General features: G+C 40.2%; 1 pseudogene; it reads left to right on the top strand.

Moving 5' to 3' along the window:
• The first annotated feature begins 2,050 nt into the window (after positions 1 to 2,050).
• LOC150036090 (uncharacterized) lies at positions 2,051 to 7,489 on the top strand (annotated as a pseudogene).
• Positions 7,490 to 8,065: the final 576 nt, after the last annotated feature.

Here is an 8,065-nt window from a genome sequence, read left to right as displayed (position 1 = left end):
AAGCCACCTTAAGGAATCCTAAAAACAATAATATCAACAAAACAATAATGCCAAATCGATATGATTTCACATCCACCCCGCCACCAATACATACAAAACCACAAACAAACACTTAGTTACAATTCAAGCCACATTAAGGAATCTTAAAAACAATTCTAGAAACCAAACAATAATGTCAAATCTATATGATTTCATTCACACACCTCATAAACACACACAAAACCACAAACAAACACTTAGTACAATTCAAGCCAATTTAAGGAATCCTAAAAAAAACTCTTATCAATAAATCAATAATGTCGAATCTATATGATTTTACACCCACGCCTCCACAAATACACACAAAACCACAAACAAATACCACAATCCAAGCCACACTTATGAATCCTAAAAACAATTCTAGCAACCAACCAATAATCCTAAAGCTGAGGTTTGTAACCCCATCTCCGACGGGTCTATACGACATTGAGATTATATACTAACACTCGACAACTGTATTTCAACGTTGAGAGTTAGTATTTCTCCTCCCGACTATTCAACTCCCGATGGTTATTTCTAGCCATGGGAGAGTCCCTTTTTCTTGTAGTATGAATTATTTAACAATGAATTGTGAAGTTGGTAAACCAATCAGTACTAACTCAACTCAACTCAAGTTGATAGGAAAACACCCTTGAAATAGTTAGTATCGTGGGGCAACTAGATAAGTGATCATATTTAATTAAACATTTTGAAAAGAGGCCAAAGGATTTTTTATTTTTTTTTTGGGGAAAAATGGCTAATCCTTAATTTTAAAACAAATCTAAATAGAAATAATAGATTAAATTACCGTTACCCAATCAAGAAACTATCAATGAATATGACCAAATCTATTTAATTGGAAAGCCTAAAAAATTGGGAGACAATATCTCGTGTTCAAAACTCGATAATCTAGCAACATTATCTAAAATTGTGAAAGAAAAAAAATAAAGTTTAAAATTGTTGGAAAATCGACAATTAAAGAATACAAAAAGGAGCGTCGAGTAGGGAAGATCGACACACGGATATACGTGGTTCACTAACAGTGTGTTAGCTACGTCCATGGGCAGAGGGAGAACAATATTATTTCGAGAGAATGTTTTCAGAATTACATAAAAAACGGCTGTTGGATGAGAAATTTTGGACCAATCACAAGTCACCACGTTGTTTGCTAAATTAACGACGAATTTCTAAATCATTGACTTTGGGTCCAATTAGAAGTTGACACATGTCCCGAATTGAATTGAAGACAAGTTTTGATGACGTCACGTGGATGAATCAGATGAGATTAAATTGGTCCAGTTTGATATTACTATTTGGACTTAAAGTCCAAACTACAAAAAAAGTTGAATTGGACCCAAATTCCAGATCAGGCCCAAAACCAACTAATTGGGCCCAAGGGTCAGGCCCATGGACCAACCAAGTCCACGAAGCCTACCTGAGAACTCTATAAATAGAGTTCTCTTCATTTGTAAGGGCAGCATTTTCTACACTCAGAAGACCCAGAGAGAATTCACTAACAAGCAGAGGACTCCCAAGACTCCTGAAGTTGCACTCCTATAAGGCAGAAGACCTTTGAAGACACAAATACTCTTCCAAGACTTCTACTTCAAGCTTCCAAGACTCCGGAAGCTGCACTCCTATAAGGCAAAATGCCTTTGAAGACACAAATAATCTTCCAAGACTTCTACTTCAAGCTTCCAAGACTCCTGAAGCTGCACTCCTATAAGGCAAAAGACCTTTGAAGACACAAATACTCTTCCAAGACTTCTACTCCAAGCTTCCAAGACTACTACTTCAAGAATGTTCGGTGCTTTACTTCTCAAGCATATTCACCCAACTGAGAGAGAATCAGAGGATCAAGTATTAGAGATCGAACCACATCGCATCAAATCAACTCCAACATCAACCCTAACTTAAGTTCAACTCCACAAAACACGTTTCTCCGGAAACCTCGTGCGAACAAACTGGCACGTCCAGTGGGATCTCTCTACCTCTCATCTCTCTCTCGTCATCCAAGCCAAAAAATCTACAGATGGCACCAAAGAAAGTTGCATCCAAAACTACCGTCGCAAGCAACACTTACATAAGCTCTGTCATCACGGAGGAAATCTGGGGCCAGCTGATGAAATTTCCTAAAGGCAGAATCGTCATCAGAGAAAATCCCTTGTTTGAAAACTATGCTTCTGTTACTGATCTATTAGAGAAAGAATCACATTTTGATGTAGTGTCTGTCATGATGACTGACGTAACAACTGAGTCGACCATGGCAGAGATGGAGGTAAAGATAAATCTCCTAATGAAGGCTGTAGAGGAATGAGATCATGAAAGCGCTGCTTTAAGAGATCAGATACAGGCTCGAGATACTGCTAAATCAAGTCAATTCTCATCTACAAAAGCCAATGACAAAGGAAAGACTATCTTGCAGGAAAGTCAGCCACCACAATCCACCTCTATCGCCTCTCTGTCAGTTCAACAGCTCCAGGATATGATCACAAACTCCATAAGAGCTTAGTACAAAGGACCGTTGCAAACTTCCTTTATGTACTCCAAGCCATACACCAAGAGAATCGACAACCTGAGAATACCAGTTGGGTATCAACCTCCAAAGTTCCAGCAGTTTGATGGAAAGGGAAATCCAAAACAACATATTGCACACTTCATTGAAACCTGTGAAAATGCAGAAACCAGAGGAGACCAGCTAGTCAAGCAGTTCATCCGTAGCTTGAAAGGAAATGCTTTCGATTGGTATACTAATTTGGAGCCAGAAGTGATTGATAGTTGGGAACAACTAGAAAGGGAGTTCTTGAACCGCTTCTACAATACAAGGCGTACTGTTAACATGATGGAGCTAAAAAACACCAAACAGTGGAAGGGAGAGACAGTCATCGATTACATCAACCGATGGAGAGCTTTAAGTCTAGATTGCAAAGATAGACTTACTGAATTATCTACAGTGGAGATGTGCACTCAAGGCATGCATTGGGAGCTTCTCTACATCCTACAAGGGATAAAACCTCGTACGTTTGAGGAGTTGGCAACACGCGCTCATGATATGGAGCTGAGCATTGTCAATAGGGGAACTAAAGATTTCCTAGTCTCTGAAGGGAGAAAATACAAAAATGATGCCAAGGGCACTGAAAAGATCGTGGGTAGTACCACAAAAGAATCTATGGTCATTCATGTGACTCCGTTGAAATTTTCCTCCAAAGGAAAACAAACAAAATTGAAATAAGGCACAATGAGGGCGAGAAGTGTCGTCCAACTCTTAAAGAACGACAAGAGAAGGTTTATCCATTCCCTGACTCTGATGTGGCAAATATGTTGGAGCAATAGAGAAGCAACTTATTCAGCTATCAGAATGCAAGTGGCCGGAACAAGTAGGAAAAATAGATGATCCTAACTACTGTAAGTATCATCGGGTCATTAGTCACCCAGTTGAAAGGTTCTTCATGCTGAAGGAACGAATTATGAAGTTGGCTCGTGAAAAGAAGATTGAGCTAGATTTGGATTAAGTATCTCAGAAAAATCACGCTACAGTATAGGTGACTTCAAATGTTCCAATATTGTTTGTGTCCCACGCAAAAAGACAAAGTCCAATCCAGTTTGGAGAATTCGAGCCTATAGTTGTTCGGTTCCAACAAGAGATTCAAACAGAAAATTTCGAAAAGAAAGATGAGCTTGTTGAAGATGACAACGCAAGGTGGATAGTAGTGACTCATCGAAAGAGAAGACAACCAAACTCCACCAAAAAAGAGTTGTGTTCCTATTGAAGCTATAGAAGAAGAAACAAGACTCATGAAAAGAAAGACAAAAAGATAACACGGAAGCCTAAGCCTGCTAAGAAATAAGACAAAAACTTCCCTCAATTCCGACGGCCGACAACTTCGGCAAAATTTCTCCCAAGAAGCTTTGTCAATAATCATCTAGAGAAAGTATCAGAAGTTATTGCATGTCATACTGTCGGCATAGTGGAAGTCGACAACAATCATGTGACTGCTGAAGAAGTCAAAGACTCAAAAGAAATGAAGCAAAGAACTTCTGTCTTCGATCGTATTAAGCCTTCAAGTGCTTGATCTTCAGTCTTTCAAAGATTGAGTATGGCCACGGTAGGAGAAGAAGACCAATGTCCAACGACTACTTCTGCTCGAACTTCAACCTTCAAAAGGCTAAATACATCCACATCAAAGAAAGATCAACCTCTAGCATCTACTTTTGATCGTCTCAAGACAACAAGCGATCAACGTAAAGGAAGGATGAAAATCTTGAAGCCAACGTCATTCCATGAAGAAAACAACGGCGAAAAGATTCACAGTCGTGTCCCTTCACGCATGAAGAGGAAATTTTCTGTGGACATAAGTACAGAAGGTTCCTTGATAGTGAAGCCAAAACCCATCATATTTACGAATCCTACAAATGAAGAGGATAATCAAAACCATGATGAAATAAGAGCTTCTAAAGTTTCAATGAAGAAGCTCCTCATCGCAAGAGCCTAAACTGCATGATGCTCCTAGCCCGCATGAGCTTAAAATGTGAACGGCCCAAAAAAAATTGTATGAACTACGTTACAACTTGATCCCTTTCATTATAAAGGGTATGTAGGCAACTTAAAGAAATTTAAGTTCAATCGCGCATAAAAAGAAAAAAAAATCTCTTCGAACTACATTATGACTTGATCCCTATCATTAAGAAGGGTATATAGGCAGCTTGAAAGAAACTTCAATTCAGTCCAGTTAAAAAAAAAAAAAAACTTGAACTACGTCATAATTCGATCCCTTTCTTTAAAGGTACGAAAGAAACTTAAAAAAATTTAAGTTTAGTCCATCAGAAGAGGTACCACAACCATCTAAGTATAATACAATAAGATTGATGTTGATAATCCCCATCAAAGAATGACACTTCAGATTGAAGATATTCATCTCTATTGGGGGCAACACAATGGGTTGAAGATGTTCATACCTCGTAAAAAGCCAACACAGTAAATAAAAGGCACACATGTGGAATGCGCTTCGTTTCCTCTTTAAAAGTAAACTTATACGCTCCTCCATCTTCAAGTTTAGAGGCTTAATCGATGATTCTCCATCTTTAAGTTCAAAGGCTTCGTTGATGCCTCTCCATCTTTAAGTTCAAGATTGGTCTGCATGGCTCGGCTTCATCTTCAATGACTCGGTCTACAAAATCATGGCGCAGCTTCGCTTCATCTCCAAACTAATGACGTGGCTTCACTTCATCTTCAAAGTCGTGTCGTGGCTTCGTTTCATCTCCAAACTAATAACGCGGCTTCACTTCATCTCCAAGTCATGGCGTGGCTTCGTTTCATCTCCAAACTGATGATGCAACTTCGCTCCATCTTCAAAGTTGTGGTGCGGTTTCATTTCCTCTAAAAAATATTGGTACAACTTCACCTCTTCTCCAAAATTTGTGTAGTTTCGCTTCCTCTCCAAAAATGTGGGTGTGGTTCCACCTCATATGCGAGATTATGTTTGGTTTGTCTAGCTCTACCTCATATAGAGGACGACTCTAGTCCATCCGGCTCCACCTCATATGCGAGGACAACTCCGATTCGTCTGGCTCCACCTTGTACGCAAGATCGACTCTAGCTAACCTGACTTCGTTCAAAATCTTGATTGCACATTCTTCTCATCTTCAAGTTTTGATGCCATATCCGCCTCATCTTCAAATACTCAATGGCATATTTCCCTTATCTTCAAATTTTGATCAAGGAGTAACATAACAAAGCAAACCTTTCGAGGATCCTCCGGTGATCGAATGGGAGAGTTATATGCCTTTGCGGGGCCCCTTCCCATGACGATCAAGATACACGAGCACCGCTACAAGGTAGACCTTTCCAAGATCCTCCCTAGGGTGATCGAATGGGAGAGTTGTAAGTCTTTGCAGGTCCCCTCCCTTGATGATCAGGATACACGAGCGGCGCTACAAAGTAGACCTTTCCGAGATCCTCTCTAGGGTGATCGAATGGGAGAGTTGTAAGCCTTTGCGGGGCCCCTCCCATAACGATCAGGATGTGCGAACGGTGCTACAAAGTAGACCTTTTCGAGATCCACCTAGGGTGATCGAATGGGAGAGTTGCAAGCCTTTGCGGAGCCCCTCCCATGACGATCAGGATACACAAGCGATGCTGCAAGGTAGACCTTTTCGAGATCCACCTAGGGTGATCGAATGGGAGAGTTGTAAGCCTTTGCGGGGCCCCTCCCATGACGATCAGGATGCACGAACGGTGTTGCACCTTTGCAGGTTTCCACATGACGATCAGGAAGCATGAATAGGGATACAATAGATAGACCATGCCAAGGTCGTCCTTATGCGTACCAAAGACGGGTCGATGAGATTAAAAAAAATTTGTTTTATTGTGCTCCTTTGGTTGCACTGTAACTCCTTCAAAAAAGTTAGTAAAAAAATAATAATAATAAAAATAAAGAGAGCAAAAAAAAAAAAAAAAAAAGAGAGAAAAGTGTGAAAAAAAATTTAAGAAACAAAAGAAAGGAAAAAAATATATATGAAACAAAAAAGGGAGGGAAGCCCTAATTCCCCATCTTTCCTTCTTTCTCCCTTCTCCTCAGCTTCCTACTACAATTCAAGGCTGATTTGCAATCTGAGTCCGATTGACAAAGGATGTAAAGAACGTAAGATCGAAAGAGAATCACAATTCAAACTGCAAAGGATGTAAGAACGAAGGAGATCACACTACAAGATGAAGAAGAGCATACGTCCTGCCAGTATTTATATAGCTAAGTTCGATGGGATTTTTTTCTACTAATCAGTTGAAATCTGATAAAATCACGGGTTACTCGAACTGAATACTGTTTATTTTGTTGTAGAACTCCGATTCTTGCTGAAATTAGTTAAGAATCAACAAAAAAGACCGTGCTCGATTAGAGGCTGCTTGAATTAAGGGTCACGGTGGAGTTTTGAATTGCCAGATTCAACAGCGAGGAGTTTTGAGCTTAAGACTTGAGAGAATCTGGCATAAGCCAACAGTATGGAGAAGGAAATCTCGCTAAGGCTGGTATCGCTAGCCACAAAGCAGACGGCTACATGAGATAAAAAAAGGGAAAAATTATGAATAAAAATAATAATAATAATAATAAGGGAGAATCTCGCTCGAAATCCTCTCGCTGGCGTCACTCTCTCCCACAATCTCGCTCGAAATGCTCTCGCTGATCTCGCTCTCTCCCACGATCTCGCTCTCTCCAGTGTCGCTCTCTCCTAAAATCTCGCTCTCTCCACTCTCACTCTTTCCCACTTTCTCGCTCAAAATCTCGCTCTCTCCAACAAACTTCACATGCTAATTGCAAGCACTGCAAACAGAAGATTATGAAAGGAGAGAAACTTGTGGTCTTATTCACCGCCTTGGTGCCTTCAGAGACAACGTGTTTGGCCAATTATCGAAGATATCGTTGATGAAGTTGTTCATGATACCCATGGCATTGCTGGAATACCGATGTCTGGATGAACTTGCTTCAGCACCTTGAAGATGTAGATCTTCTACGTTTCTACACTCTTCTTCGTTCTCTTCTTCTTCTTGTCTCTGGCAGCAGAGTATCATTCTATCTTCAGCTGCTAAACAAATCGAATTTGATTCTCAAATTAAGTTCCTGGTGAAGTTGGTAGGATATCACCATGAAGTTGGTAGGGTATCGCTGGTGATGGCTTGGTATCACTGGTAATGGCCTGGTATCGCTAGTAATGGCTTGGTATCGCTGGTAATGGCCTGATCTTGCTGGTAATGGTTTGGTATCACTGGTAATGGTCTGATCTCGCTATAACGGCTTGGTATCGCTGGTAATGGACTGATCTCGCTAGTAATGGCTTGGTATCGCTGGTAATGGCCTGATCTCGCTGGTAATGGTTTGGTATCACTGGTAATGGCCTGATCTCGCTGATTATGGCTTGGTATCACTGGTAAAGGTCTAATCTTGCTAGTAAGGCTGTCTTCCAATACGTTGGCTCTCCAAAATCTCTTCCATTTAAGTTAAAATTCATATTCCATTCAAATTGGAATTAAAATCAACTGTTATTCAAAATCTCA

This window comes from Benincasa hispida, chromosome 5 (genome assembly GCF_027475165.1).
Source record: "Benincasa hispida cultivar pf3 chromosome 5, pf3_genome.v1.1, whole genome shotgun sequence".
In the NCBI taxonomy this organism is placed as follows: Eukaryota; Viridiplantae; Streptophyta; class Magnoliopsida; order Cucurbitales; family Cucurbitaceae; genus Benincasa; species Benincasa hispida.
Note: the sequence above shows the minus strand (reverse complement) of the source record. Positions and strands in the feature narration are given on the sequence as shown.